At 42.6% G+C, this 15902-nt stretch overlaps 2 pseudogenes; both read left to right on the top strand.

Moving 5' to 3' along the window:
• Positions 1 to 2863: 2863 nt before the first annotated feature.
• On the top strand, positions 2864 to 4327 carry LOC148131570 (cation channel sperm-associated protein 2 pseudogene; annotated as a pseudogene).
• A 7554-nt stretch (positions 4328 to 11881) lies between these two features.
• On the top strand, positions 11882 to 13345 carry LOC148131569 (cation channel sperm-associated protein 2 pseudogene; annotated as a pseudogene).
• Positions 13346 to 15902: the final 2557 nt, after the last annotated feature.

Below are 15902 nucleotides of genomic sequence, written 5' to 3'. Positions count from 1 at the left end.
TTAAAAGCCTACCCAACACACCATCAAAAGAGGCCAGTAGCTTACTGGCAATCAAAGTGAAGTTAATAATGAAAAGAGGGGGAGAAAGATTGCTAAACCATGGATTGTATGTGAAGTATTATTCTGGAAAGGAAATGTGTCAGGGAATTGTGCAGCCAGTGTCCAAGTGGAGTCAGAGACGCTGACACAAATTTTAAATAATAAAAATATTTTACAACCATATACACAGCAAACTAGATAATCAGGCAAACAGGAACATCATGAGGTAAATTATTACAGGGCACACACAGCACACACACAGGAAAAAGGTGGGAAACGAGGAACCTCCCCCCTTTACACTCACAGCAACCAATCACAGCTTAGGTTGCCTCATGTAGTGGCCAGCTCTCTTCAAGCAATTAGCTATAACGATGTGTATCTTACTCACTGTATAACCCTTCACTGCTCCCAGCTATTAAACCCACCACCAAAAGAAGCCAGCAATTTACTGGCAAACAAAGTAAAATTAATAATGAAAAGGGGACGAAAGGATGCTAAGCCATGGATTGTATGTGAAATATTATTCTGGAAAGGAAATATGCTATGTATTTATCAAACTTATATGGCTTCCTATTTTGTCCACAATAATCCTAGGCAGCTCACACCAAAACCAACCAAACAATTATGTCACCCATTCTCTTAATTTGAAGGTCTTCAGCGTGCTCCTTCTATCTAGTAAAAAAAAAAAAAAGTACAGCTAGCAGCACTGGGAAATGTTTTAAGATTCTGCACTAGTGGTAAAAATTCAGTTGAAGTCTAATTAGGTAGTTTTTATGCAGTTTTTTGAAGAATCACAGAAAAACAGAGTTGGAAGGGACCTTGGAGGTGTTCTAGTCCAACCCCTACTCAAGCAGGAAACCCTATAGCATTTCAGACAAATCATTCTCCAATCTCTTCTTAAAAACCTCCAGTATTGGAACATCCACAACTTCTAGAGGCAAGTCTTCCACTGATTAATTGTCCTGTCAGGAACATTCCCTTTAGTTCTAGGTTGATTCTCCCCTTGATTAGTTTCCATTCATTGAAGTGCACCCTCATTGAATAATCCCACAGATAAAAAAAAAACACTGTCTCCTATAGAACGTCCTATTATTAAAGACCTACATGGCATTTTATCCAAATATATAAAAAGCACTGGTGTGACTGGAAAACAAAATTGCAAAATTGTGTCTCACTTATTTGGGCCATGTCATGTGGGAAACTCACTTGAGAAAGCAATTATATTGGTAAGAGTTAGCAGTAAGAAGAAACCAGGCCACCAAAGAATATGGATACCATCAAAGCTGACACCAGCCAGAGCATAGAACAACTCAAAGAAGTAGTGTAAGATTGGAAGTCGTGAAGAGATCTGGCCCATAGAATTGCCAGGAATTGAACACAAATGAATGGAAAAACATCAGCAGCAGCTTTCTGACAGCAAGAAAAGGCTTCTCAGTTTGTTGACATTTTCCTTACCACTTCATCAATATCAGAATGAAGCAAATAAATGAGAAATTTGTCTGTGCTTCTTTATTTTTATTTTTTAATGTCCTCTGTGTGCTTACAGATTTTTTTTTTTTGTTTACAATATCTGCATTTCGAGAAAAGAGAAAGGTCACGTAAAACTAGAAAGGGTGATTTGCTTCACAAGAACTTCAGTGTAAGGAGCTCCTCAAAGTGAAGTGATATCTTACTTCTAATTGATGGAGCAAAGTAGCAAGGTCATTTTGACCTAATCAGTTACAAGCTTCTGGGCATGCTTAGAAGTCTGTAATTAAATAAAAGACAGCACATTTTGTTTATTTGTTTTCCATTAGGCAGGGAACATATTGCCCCTCCTGATTTGAACTATGTTTAGATTCTTTTAATGAAGAATTAATTAAATGAATTAATTCTAATTAATTAATGAGAAGCTTGCATGCAGCACAGCAAAGCAGCGACACAGAAGCATTATTAGAAATACAATCAAACTCTGCAAAACCCTCCTGGGCTTTCTTATAAAAACAGAAATGATGAATTTCCCAAAGATTCCCACATTTTTTTTAAAAATGGCCAATTTCTCAGAAAAGGAGACAAAGGTAAACTAATGGGAAAATTAATGTTTTGTGGCTGGTCATGTCTACTCTAATAATAATTTTAAGACAGAGCCCTCTCTGCGGGCATGCGAGCCATCACCCCAGCTCAGCTCTGCTGCACATGCGCAAGTGCCTCCCACTGGAAAACTGGTCTTCGGGTCTCTGCTGCACATGCTCGGGGAATGGGGCGCATGTGGGGGGTACGAATGCGTGTGGGTGAGGCACATGCATGGGGGACACACACACATGTGTAGACGACATACACACATGTGCAGGGGGCAGAGCGAATACATGGAGGAGGCATGTGCATGTGTGGGGGTGGAGCACATGCACAGGAGACGCGTGCACATTGGATTTTGAAGGTTTCTGTGTGTGCTTTGGGCACTCAGTGCCAAAAAGGTTAGCCATGCACTGGTATAGTTTCCTGCCTGAGCAGGGGGTTGGACTAGAAGAATTCCAAGGTCCCTTCCAACTCTGTTATTCTCTACGTTTCTAGTATAAATCTGTCAGTTGAAAATCCCTGCATGTTAAATAAACTATGTGCATGATACTAATTTCTGTCTTCCTTCTAGTCTAGGTCTCCATGGATAGATGGGGACAAACATCTTGTCTATGGATTGTAGGAAGGAAGAAATCCTACTGGTATCAATAGAACTCTGTGCCAATAGAACATTGGAGTCATTCTTCTTCTCAACTATGAGATCACTGTTGAAACAACTGAGGAACTTCTAGATTTTTCTGTGGGGCAGTAGGAGCAGCAAAGAGGTGCCATGCAGCCCTCTACCCCTCCTAAGAAAATTGCCAAAGAGAAACTTGACTTCAAGGTGAACCCTCGCGCGGATGCCATTCGCTCTAAGCTGATCTATACATTTTACCTGATCGATCACTTTGAGGGGCTGAGCCATGCAGTACCACGGTATAACATACAAGATTTTATGGATGCCAAGAAGCGAAAGAAACTGATGCTCATGGACCACCACCAACTGGTTCGCTTCCATGTTGTGCCCACCCGCAACGTCATGGTGACTAAAGAGAAACGCTGGCGCAACCGTATCGAAGTGCGTTGCAGCCGTTGGCCCCCTTTCAAGATGTGGGTGTCTTCAGTTCTGAACAGCCGAACCTTCAAGGGCTTTATTATCTTTCTTATCTGTGTGAACATGCTGGTCCTCATGGTCTCAACGGAGATAATGGGGAAGAAGGGAAACACCTATGTGAAAATTACCTGGGTCCTGGAGGTGATCATTTGGATCATTTTTAATATCTTTATAATAGAGATTTTGTTGCATTGGTTTGTGAGCTTTCGGAGATACTGGAGAAATCCTTGGAATATCTTCGATTTCACAGTGACCTTTATCTCCGGTATACCACTATTAATATATCCATTTGAGGTGAATAGGACACAACTCCAACTTATCCAGTTTAGCCGTGTACTACGTGGCCTAAAGCTCTTTCCTAGAGTCCGACAAGTCCGGGTTCTCATCATGGCTATTGCCAAAGCCCTGAAAGCGATGGCCTTCATTTTAGTTCTCCTTGCCTTCCTCTTCTACGTCTTTGCTGTGTCGGGCATCTTCTTTTTTGAGAGTTACACCCATTCAGACAGGATGGACCTGACTTACAACATGTTTTTCATGGACATGCCCAACTCTCTAGTGACCATCTTCATTCTTTTCACCATGGACCATTGGTATGCTCTGTTACAAGATTTATGGAAGGTCCCAGAGATAAACAAGGTGATCAGTGGTATATTTATCTGCCTATGGCTTCTGATTGGGGCATTTATTTTTAGGAATCTCTTTGTTGCCATTATGGTCACCAATTTCCAGATCATCCGAAGTGACCTAAGTGAAGAGGTGAGACAGATAGAGACTCAGACGCAAGCTGACAAATTCAAAATGGAGATCATGGAAAAAAGATTCAGCCAGATTCAAACAGCTGTGGACAAAGACATTACATTCAGAGAAAGGTTCACCATGGACCCTGCATTAATTCAAACTGCAGACTCTCCAGACGTCACCCACGATGAAATGTCTTCTGGAAATTTGGACTGGGAGACTTACATCCACAAGAACCTACCAGGACTCTACGCTACTGATGAAGATGAACAGGTGCTTTGGCCACGTGACTCCCTCTTCTGCTACTTTGAGTTGTTGGAGAAGTTGCAGCATAACTTAGAGGAACGCAAGCAACTTCAGCACTACATGGTGTTGGCTCTTTCCAACCTTGAGGACAAGTAGCACAAGCCATGTGAGCTTTGGGAGAGAAACAGGATGGATGAAAAGCCAAACCCAATGAAACTCATGGCTTTGTACCAGCCTCTCCCCTTCCCTCCTCCACCCAAAAGTCTCTAGATAAGACACAAGAATACTATTAAAATACACTGCTCAAAAAAATAAAGGGAACACAAAAATAAGATATCCTAGATCTGAATGAATAAAATATTCTTATTAAATACTTTGTTCATTACATAGTTGAATATGCTGACAACAAAATCACTACAAAAATTATCAATGGAAATCAAATTTAGCAACCCATGTAGGTCTGAATTTGGAGTTACACTCAAAATTAAAGTGGAAAAGAACACTACAGGCTGATCCAACTTTGATGTAATGTCCTTAAAACAAGTCAAAATGAGTCTCAGTAGAGTGTGTGTATGACCACATGCCTGTATGACCTCCCTACAATGTCTGGGCATGCTCCTGATGAGGTGGTGGATGGTCTCTTGAGGGATCTCCTCCCACACCTGGACTAAAGCATCCCACAACTCCTGGACAGTCTGTGGTGCAACGTGGCATTGGTAGATGGAGCGAGACATGATGTCCCAAATGTGCTCAGTTGGATTCAGGTCTGGGGAATGGGTGGGCCAGTCCATAGCATCAATGCCTTCATCTTGCAGGAACTGAACTAGAGTGACAGCACCTCCAGCATTCAAAAGTGACCAAACCATCAGCCAGAAAACATAGGAACTGAGAAGTGGTCTGTGGTCACCACCTGCAGAACCACTCCTTTGTTGGGGGTCTCTTGCTCCCTGCCTATGCTTTCCACCTGTTGTCTATTCCAGTGGCCCCAAACCTTTTTTGTGCTGTGGCCCGGTACCGGCATCACAAAATGATCTGCGTCCTGGTACCAGCATCAGCACGCATGACAAGGCAAGGCGAGCCGAGCGACCGGACAGCCAGTCGTCCCCAGCTTCTCCCCACCACCTTCAACTCCTCCTTTGTACCTTTGTCGATGGGCTTCACCTCGGGATGGCCGCTTGGCTCGCCTTGCCTTGGGTGCTGAAAGAATCCTCGCACCTTAGTTTCGTTCGAAGCCCCCCCCCTTTGATGAAACTAAGGCGCGAGGATTCCTTCAGGACCCAAACGCCGCTTTCCAACCGGAAAAGCTCACACGGAAGCACTTTCTCACAAACAAGATGGCGGTGCCCAGCAAACCGGCGGCCCAGTAGGAAATGTTCCACGGACCGGTACTGGTCCGTGGCCCGGTGGTTGGGGACCCCTGGTCTATTCCATTTGCACAACAGCATGTGAAATTGATTGTCAATCAGTGTTGCTACCTAAATGGACAGTTTGTTTTCACAGAAGTGTGATTGACTTGGAGTTACATTATGTTGTTTAAGTGTTCCCTTTATTTTTTTGAGCAGTGTACTATTAAAGACTATCGTGATTTTAGCCATTGTCTAGTCATTGCAGAATGAAGGCCTCTTTCGCAGGTTTCCAATGAATACGATCCTGAGCTTTCTTTTCCCAATTGGGCCCGCAATACTTGCTGAAGTCATCGATCCACTTGTTTCATGGACACTATTTATTAAGTGGGATCCATTCTATGATAGCCTTGGTCCACCTGCCATCAGTTCTTTTTGCTATGTTACCTGCCCACTTCCATTGCATTTCTTTTACTCTCCTGTTGATATCATATATTTTTGTTTGTTCTCTAATCCATTCAAAGATCGTTCTATGTTGGCTTGTGTTTTTTATCAGGTCAACTTGGTCTACCCAATTCAAAGAAGAGGTTAATAGACCTACCTAATATACAAGTAGCCCAAGTTCGAATCCCAGAAGGATATGGCTAGCTGATGAGAGCTAGAAATAGATCTATGCTCGTCTCCCTTTATTTCTTTGTTGGTAAAACATAAATTCAACACAAAAATATCTTGTCTTATGTTGCCAAGTATCTTTCCATTGCTCTGCACCACTTATAGCTTTTCTATTGATTGTGACATTAGTGTCCATGTTTCACCAGCATATGTTAGAGCAGGTAGCACACACTGATCAAAAATTTTTCAAGCATGGGTGGAAGTTATTCTTGAAAATTATGCTTAGCTTGCCAAATGCCTCCCAACCACATTTAACATGCCATTCAATTTCCTTTATTGTACCATCTTCCATTGAGATCCATTGGTGAAAGTATATGTAGTGCTCTGCTACGTTTAGTATATATATTGTATATATAATTGTGGAAAACTCATGTATATTCAAGGGTTCTAAATTTTGTTTACATAAAACTGAGATCTAAGCATCACTCTCCAGAGTACAGGTCATGTGGCAGATATAATTGATATGACAATTTGAAACACCCATCTTATTTTGGGATACAAGCTTTGCTGGCATTAAAGGGCACCAAGACACACACATGTTTCAATGTGAGCCGTGGTGGCACAGTGGTTAGAGTGCAGTACTGCAGGCTACTTCTGTTGACTGCCGGCTGCCTGCAATTTGGCAGTTTGAATTTCACCAGGCTCAAGGTTGACTCAGTCTTCCATCCTTCCAAGGTGGGTAAAATGAGGACTCAGATTGTTGGGGGCAATAGGCTGATTCTGTAAACTGCTTAAAGCAAGGGTGTAAAGCACTGTAAAGCAATATATAAGATTAAGTGCTATTGCTATTTACTCTACTAACTCACCCTTTGGATCCACGATTGCTAATTTGGTAACATTTCCAAGTCTACCCAAAAAAGTACAAATATGTATTCAATAAGATCTCAGAGGAAAAAATTATGGATTCCACAGTGAACATTTGCTTCTTGAAATCATAATGAATTCAGGAAAGTTGGTTCAGAGGAGGGCAACAAGGATGATCAGGACACTAGAAACTAAAGGAAAGAGATTGAAAGAACTGGGATGATGCAGCTTTGAGATGATTGAATGTCTGTATGGGTGTACGTGGAGGGGGATGGGAGCAGTTATGATACTATTTTTGAATTCCCTGAAGGCTTAGAAGAAGTTCAAGAGCTGTTTTCAAGCATTCCAAGAGTAAAAAACAAACAAACATCTAAAATAATGGATTTCAGTGACAGAAAGGCAAAATCTGGTTGAAGGTTAGAAAATAACTTTAGAATAAATATGGAGCAACAGTGGAGCCAATTATCCCAAGAAATTGTGGGCTTCTGCTCCACTGAAGTCTTCAGGAAGAGATGGAAAGCCATAATATGCTTCATTGGGATTCACTGGACAATGGGCAGGTGAAGCAGGCTGCAAGCAACTGGAGACAGGATTGTATTATTTCAGTATAAATGATAGAATCATAGAAATGGAAGGGGCTATTTAGGATGCCAAGTCCAATTCCCAGCTCAGTCCAGGAATCCACATTAAAACCTCCATGACAGTCTAGCTTTTACTTGAACCCATCCATTGGAGGGTAGCCCACTATCTTTCAAATGATTGATTTTGGAAACAGGCACTAAAGTTGTTTCAAAATTCTTCCACATATTTGTGAACAGTTAAGTTGACTTGACAAAGTCTGTAGAGAAAGGAGAAATTCTTTTGGGGGGTAGACACATTAATATTTGCAACTTTCTGTTACTCTATTGTTGTTGTTCAGTTGCTAAGCCATGTCTGACTGTTTGTGACCCTGTGGACCATAGCATGCCAGGCCCCCCTGTCCTCCACTGTCTCCTGGAGTTTGTTCAAATTCATATTCATTGTGTTGATGACATTACCTAACTGTCTCTACCTCTGCTGACTCCTTTTGTCTTCCATCTTTCCCAACATCAGGGTCTTTTCATTTGGTGGCCAATGCCTTTCTTCTCATTTGGTGGCCAATGTATTTGAGCTTTAGTTTCAGTAACTTCTTTCCAAAGGACAGTCAGGGTTGATTTCCTTTAAGATTGACTGATTTGATCTCCCGCCGTCCAAGGAGTCTTCTCCAACACCATAATTTGAAAGCATCAATTCTTTGGTGCTCAGCCTTCCTTATGGTCCAGCTCTCTTAGATATATATATTACTACTGGGAAAACCACAGCTTTGACTATATTCTGTTACTACATCCTTATAATAAAACTAGTATTAAAAGCATATATAATAAAATTAGTATTTATACCTAGGCAGAAAAAACAAACAAAACCAAAGGTACTGTGGAAAGGAAACTTCACGAGGACAGTGGTGTCACCCAAGCAGGAAAAGCCCATCAAAGAACATCAAGCCAGCCATAAAACAAACTTGCATAGGAAAAGAAATCAAATAAAAGGTATTAAAGAAGACCCTTAGACAAAAGCCCAAATAATTAAGAAAACTAAGGAAACAAGAAAAGAAAACCCTTACAAACACAAGACATGCCAAATCAGCAAAACAAACAGACAAAAGACACAAAATATATTGCAAAGGAGACAGACAGGAGATTGCCACAAAACAAATATAAGAAACCATTAAGCAAAAAAAAGATTAGGACGAAACCGATAATCCAATCAAACCACCCCGCAAAGTTTGCCTTCTGCACCCCGCGGAGTTTACCCTCCGGAAGAAATGAAGACAACCCCTGACAGGATTTAAAACATTAAGAAATACAAACACAAGCACACACACACAAAATGAGAAAAAGGGATAAATATCAGGGACTTACCATACAAAGGTAGCTAGCCCAGGAACACAGACTTCTTGCTATCTCTCGCCTTCCTGAAAAATAAAAACATCCAGTTTTCAAGCAGTTGTCTGTATCCTTGCACCGGAACTCTCCCAGCGGGAAAATCGAATCCTCAGAAGAAAGGCATTTTGACAGCCTTTCAACAGTACAAATACTGATTAAATGAAATCAAAAACAGTAACTATGAGAGGGACCTTGGAGTCCTAGTGGACGATCACTTATACACAAGCCAGCAGTGGGTGACAGCAGCCAAAAAAGCTAATATAATCCATGGTTGTATAAATAGAGGCATAGAATCAAAATCACATGAAGTATTAGTACTGCTTTAAAAAGCTTTAGTAGGACCACACCTGGAATACAGCATCCAGTTTTCGTCACCACATTACAAAAAAAGAAGTTGAGATGATGGAAAAAGTGCAAAGAAGAGCAACTAAGATGATTAAAGGCCTGGAGACAAAAACATATGAAGAATGGTTGCAGGAATTGGGTTTGGCTAGTCCAGAGAAAAGAAGGACTAGGGGTGACATGATAGCAATGTTCCAATATTTTAGAGGCTGCGACAAAGAACAGGGGATCAACCAATTCTCCAAATCACCAGAGGGCAGGACAAGAAACAATGGATGGAAATTGATCAAGGAGAGAAGCAGTCTGAAACTTCCCAACACTGAGAACAATTAACCAGTGGAACAGCTTGCCTTCAGAAGTTGCGAGTGCTACATTACTGGAAGCTTTTGAAAAGCGACTGGACAACCACTTGTCTAGAATGGCAGGGGTCTGAATTAGAAGATCTCTAAGGTTCGTTCCAGCTCTATTCAGACTCTTGATTCATTCATAACTTTGGTTCTCCTGTCTGAACTGCCTCAAAAAGCTGACATTCACACTGCTGGCAACTGTTCAGCTTGTCGTCAGTGACCAAGTTCTTCATGAATTTTGTATATGCGCCCTACATTTTTTCCTCCCAAAATATCTCACGTCCTTCTTGAAGGACATGTGGTTCCTTTCATCAAAGTCTTCCAACCTATCCAGATTAGACTTCACACTGCCATGAAAATATTAGCCAATTTTCTCCTTCTTTGAAAGAAAAAAAAAAAGAGGAAGACATTACAAGGTACAAATCGAACCTTGCAAATTGAATAAAAATTACCCCTCCCCCAAAGACTAATTTTATAAGCATGGAGGGAACTAAGCAAATGAGCTGTCAATAAATTGTGCTCCAAAGTTTGCTGGCGTCACTGTGTCTTCCAGAGAGAGAAAGAAGAGATCCCAGTGATTTAATATACCAGGAATTAAAATACAAATTTCACTTGGTCTCATGAGAAATTAATATTCTGAATTTCACGTTACCTTGGTTTTGTATTTGTTTCCCAAATTCCATGAATGTGACTATGTATTGGAGGTAAATTCCCAGTGACAGCTGGCAGAATAAGGGCAGATTTAGACAATCAAAGACTTTGGTAGCATCACTTAATTAACTAATGGGCTTCTTAGAGACTTAATGGAATTTCAAAAGAAAAAGCTTTTAAGCAAGATTCAAAGCCAGCAGCATCTATAATAGTAAAACTCCTGCATCCCCTCTTCTTTCTGAGATTCACAAGTCAGTGCTGGAAAATCCAACACTCTAAGTTGTGTTTGTATGCAATGTTTGTACTCCCCCTGGTGCCTCTGAGCTGCATCTATATCTGATAGCAGTCTAAAAATATTACCATTTAAAAAAAAAGAAAAAATGCCTTTCTTCTTCAGAGAACTGAAGAAGCTTTCTGAAGGAGAAGAGAAATGTCTTAAAGGAAAAACAAAGAAAGTTCAGTTGCTCAGTGGATGGAAACTAATGAAGGAAAGATCCAACCTAAATATAAGGAGAAATTAATTTAATTAGTGGAACGACTTGGGTCCAGATGCTATGGCTGCTCCAACACTGGAGGTTTTTAAGAAGAGATTGGAAAACCATTTGTATGAAATGGTATAGAGCCGTGATGGCGAACCTATAGCACGCGTGACAGAGGTGGCACGCAAAGCCCTCTCTGTGGGCATGCGAGCCGTCACCCCAGCTCAGCTCTGTCATGTATGCATGCACACCTCCCTCCAGCCAGGTGGTCTTTGGGTTGCAGCCGCACATGCATGGGGGGTGGGGCACATGTGCAGGGGTGGGGCGCATGCAAGGGGGACATGCACGCATGTGCTGGGGGCAGGGCTAATGCATGGGGGATGCATGCACACGTGGGGAGATGCACATGCATGTACAGGAACGAGTGCTTGCACAGGGGATGGGTGTGCATTGCATTTTGACGGTTCACACACACTCTTTGGGCACTCGGTGCCAAAAAGGTTAGCCATGCACTGGTATAGGGGGTTGGACTAGAAGAATTCCAAGGTCCCTTCCAACTGAAATGGATAGATTGACTCTGGAATTAAAAAATAAGGATGAGACAGAATACTACAAGATATGGAATAAATTTTATCAATTGTGGGAAAAGAAAGGAAGGACCCAGAATAAAAAAAACAAGCAGGATTTGTAGAATAGATAATTACGGATAAAAACTAACTGTATAAATATATAAATGTATATAAAATATGCATTATATATTATAACATGTATGACAAAAAGAAATGTCAGGATGATCACACCGTGTCCAATGTTTTAATAATTTAATCCATAAAATATGTTAAAAAAAAGAGAAAAAAATCCCTGCATGTTAAATAAACTATGTGCATGATACTAATTTCTGTCTTCCTTCTAGTCTAGGTCTCCATGGATAGATGGGGACAAACATCTTGTCTATGGATTGTAGGAAGGAAGAATTCCTACTGGTATCAATAGAACTCTGTGCCAATAGAACATTGGAGTCATTCTTCTTCTCAACTATGAGATCACTGTTGAATCAACTGAGGAACTTCTAGATTTTTCTGTGGGGCAGTAGGAGCAGCAAAGAGGTGCCATGCAGCCCTCTACCCCTCCTAAGAAAATTGCCAAAGAGAAACTTGACTTCAAGGTGAACCCTCGCGCGGATGCCATTCGCTCTAAGCTGATCTATACATTTTACCTGATCGATCACTTTGAGGGGCTGAGCCATGCAGTACCACGGTATAACATACAAGATTTTATGGATGCCAAGAAGCGAAAGAAACTGATGCTCATGGACCACCACCAACTGGTTCGCTTCCATGTTGTGCCCACCCGCAATGTCATGGTGACTAAAGAGAAACGCTGGCGCAACCGTATCGAAGTGCGTTGCAGCCGTTGGCCCCCTTTCAAGATGTGGGTGTCTTCAGTTCTGAACAGCCGAACCTTCAAGGGCTTTATGATCTTTCTTATCTGTTTGAACATGCTGGTCCTCATGGTCTCAACGGAGATAATGGGGAAGAAGGGAAACACCTATGTGAAAATTACCTGGGTCCTGGAGGTGATCATTTGGATCATTTTTAATATCTTTATAATAGAGATTTTGTTGCATTGGTTTGTGAGCTTTCGGAGATACTGGAGAAATCCTTGGAATATCTTCGATTTCACAGTGACCTTCATCTCCTGTATACCACTATTAATATATCCATTTGAGGTGAATAGGACACAACTCCAACTTATCCAGTTTAGCCGTGTACTGCGTGGCCTAAAGCTCTTTCCTAGAGTCCGACAAGTCCGGGTTCTCATCATGGCTATTGCCAAAGCCCTGAAAGCGATGGCCTTCATTTTACTTCTCCTTGCCTTCCTCTTCTACGTTTTTGCTGTGTCGGGCATCTTCTTTTTTGAGAGTTACACCCATTCAGACAGGATGGACCTGACTTACAACATGTTTTTCATGGACATGCCCAACTCTCTAGTGACCATCTTCATTCTTTTCACCATGGACCATTGGTATGCTCTGTTACAAGATTTATGGAAGGTCCCAGAGATAAACAAGGTGATCAGTGGTATATTTATCTGCCTATGGCTTCTGATTGGAGCATTTATTTTTAGGAATCTCTTTGTTGCCATTATGGTCACCAATTTCCAGATCATCCGAAGTGACCTAAGTGAAGAGGTGAGACAGATAGAGACTCAGACGCAAGCTGACAAATTCAAAATGGAGATCATGGAAAAGAGATTCAGCCAGATTCAAACAGCTGCGGACAAAGACATTACATTCAGAGAAAGGTTCACCATGGACCCTGCATTAATTCAAACTGCAGACTCTCCAGACTTCACCCACGATGAAATGTCTTCTGGAAATTTGGACTGGGAGACTTACATTCACAAGAACCTACCAGGACTCTACGCTACTGATGAAGATGAACAGGTGCTTTGGCCACGTGACTCCCTCTTCTGCTACTTTGAGTTGTTGGAGAAGTTGCAGCATAACTTAGAGGAACGCAAGCAACTTCAGCACTACATGGTGTTGGCTCTTTCCAACCTTGAGGACAAGTAGCACAAGCCATGCGAGCTTTGGGAGAGAAACAGGATGGATGAAAAGCCAAACCCAATGAAACTCATGGCTTTGTACCAGCCTCTCCCCTTCCCTCCTCCACCCAAAAGTCTCGATAAGACACAAGAATACTATTAAAATACACTACTCTAAAAAATAAAGGGAACACAAAAATAAGACATCCTAGATCTGAATGAATAAAATATTCTTATTAAATACTTTGTTCATTACATAGTTGAATATGCTGACAACAAAATCACTACAAAAATTATCAATGGAAATCAAATTTAGCAACCCATGTAGGTCTGAATTTGGAGTTACACTCAAAATTAAAGTGGAAAAGAACACTACAGGCTGATCCAACTTTGATGTAATGTCCTTAAAACAAGTCAAAATGAGTCTCTGTAGTGTGTGTGGCCTCCACATGCCTGTATGACCTCCCTACAATGCCTGGGCATGCTCCTGATGAGGTGGCGGATGGTCTCCTGAGGGATCTCCTCCCACACCTGGACTAAAGCATCCCCCAACTCCTGGACAGTCTGTGGTGCAACGTGGCATTGGTGGATGGAGCGAGACATGATGTCCCAAATGTGCTCAATTGGATTCAGGTCTGGGGAATGGGTGGGCCAGTCCATAGCATCAATGCCTTTGTCTTGCAGGAACTGCTGACACACTCCAGCCACATGAGGTCTAGCATTGTCTTGCATTAGGAGGAACCCAGGGCCAACCGCACCAGCATATGGTCTCACAAGGGGACTGAGGATCTCATCTTGGTACCTAATGGCAGTCAGGCTACCTCTGGAGAGCACATGGAGAGCTGTGCAGCCCCCTAAAGAAAAGCCACCCACACCATTACTGACCTACTGCCAAACCGGTCGTGCTGGAGGATGTTGCAGGCAGCAGAACATTCTCCACAGCATCTCCAGACCCTGTCACGTCTGTCACATGTGCTCGGTGTGAACCTGCTTTCATCTGTGAAGAGCACAGGGCGCCAGTGGCGAATTTGCCAATCTTGGTGTTCTCTGGCAAATGCCAAATGTCCTGCACGGTGTTGGGCTGTGAGCACAACCCCCACCTGTGGACGTCGGGCCCTCATACCACCCTCATGGAGTCTGTTTCTGACCGTTTGAGCAGCCACATGCACATTTGTGGCCCGCTAGAGGTCGTTTTGCAGGACTCAGGCAGTGATCCTCCTGTCCCTCCTTACACAAAGGCGGAGGTGGCGGTCCTGATGCTGGGTTGTTGCCCTTCTACATCTTCCTGATGTACTGGCCTGTCTCCTGGTAGTGCCTCCATGCTCTGGACACTACACTGACAGACACAGCAAACCTTCTTACCACAGCTCACATTGATGTGCCATCCTGGATGAGCTGCACTACCTGAGCCACTTGTGTGGGTTGTAGTCTCATGCTACCACTAGAGTGACATTACCTCCAGCATTCAAAAGTGACCAAACCATCAGCCAGAAAACATAGGAACTGAGAAGTGGTCTGTGGTCACCACCTGCAGAACCACTCCTTTATTGGGGATCTCTTGCTCCCTGCCTATGCTTTCCACCTGTTGTCTATTCCAGTGGCCCCAAACCTTTTTTGTGCTGTGGCCCGGTACTGGCATCACAAAATGATCCGCGGGCCGGTACCAGCATCAGCATGACAAGGCAAGGCAAGCCGAGCGACCGGCCAGCCAGCTGTCCCCCGCTTCTCCCCGCCACCTTCAACTCCTCCTTTGTACCTTTGTCGATGGGCTTCGCTTCGGGACGGCTTGGACGGTGCTCGGCTCGCCTTGCCTTGGGTGCTGAAAGAATCCTCATGCCTTAGTTTCGTTCAAGCCCCCCACTTCGATGAAACTAAGGCGCGAGGATTCCTTCAGGACCCAAACGCCGCTTTCCAACCGGAAAAGCTCACCCGGAAGCACTTTCTCATCAAACAAGATGGTGGGGCCCAGCAAACCGGCGGCCCAGTAGGAAATGTTCCACGGACTGGTACCGGTCCACGGCCCGGTGGTTGGGGACCCCTGGTCTATTCCATTTGCACAACAGCATGTGAAATTGATTGTCAATCAGTGTTGCTACCTAAATGGACAGTTTGATTTCACAGAAGTGTGATTGACTTGGAGTTACATTATGTTGTTTAAGTGTTCCCTTTATTTTTTTGAGCAGTGTACTATTAAAGACTATCGTGATTTTAGCCATTGTCTAGTCATTGCAGAATGCAGAATGAGGGCCTCTTTCGCAGGTTTCCAACAAATACGATCCTGAGCTTTCTTTTCCCAATTGGGCCCACAATACTTGCTGATGTCTTCGATCCAATTGTTTCATGGACACTATTTATTAAGTGGGATCCATTCTATGATAGCCTTGGTCCACCTGCCATCAGTTCTTTTTGCTATGTTACCTGCCCACTTCCATTGCATTTCTTTTAATCTCCTGTTGATATCATATACTTTTGTTTGTTCTCTAATCCATTCAAAGATCTTTCTATCTTGGCTTGTGTTTTTTATCAGGTCAACTTGGTCTACCCAATTCAAAGAAGAGGTTAATAGACCTACCTAATATACAAGT

This window comes from Notechis scutatus, chromosome 3 (assembly GCF_049901735.1).
Source record: "Notechis scutatus isolate UNSWTSFEM ecotype Mainland chromosome 3, rNotScu1.2, whole genome shotgun sequence".
Taxonomy (NCBI): domain Eukaryota; kingdom Metazoa; phylum Chordata; class Lepidosauria; order Squamata; family Elapidae; genus Notechis; species Notechis scutatus.
This window is presented reverse-complemented; position numbering and strand designations above follow the sequence as displayed.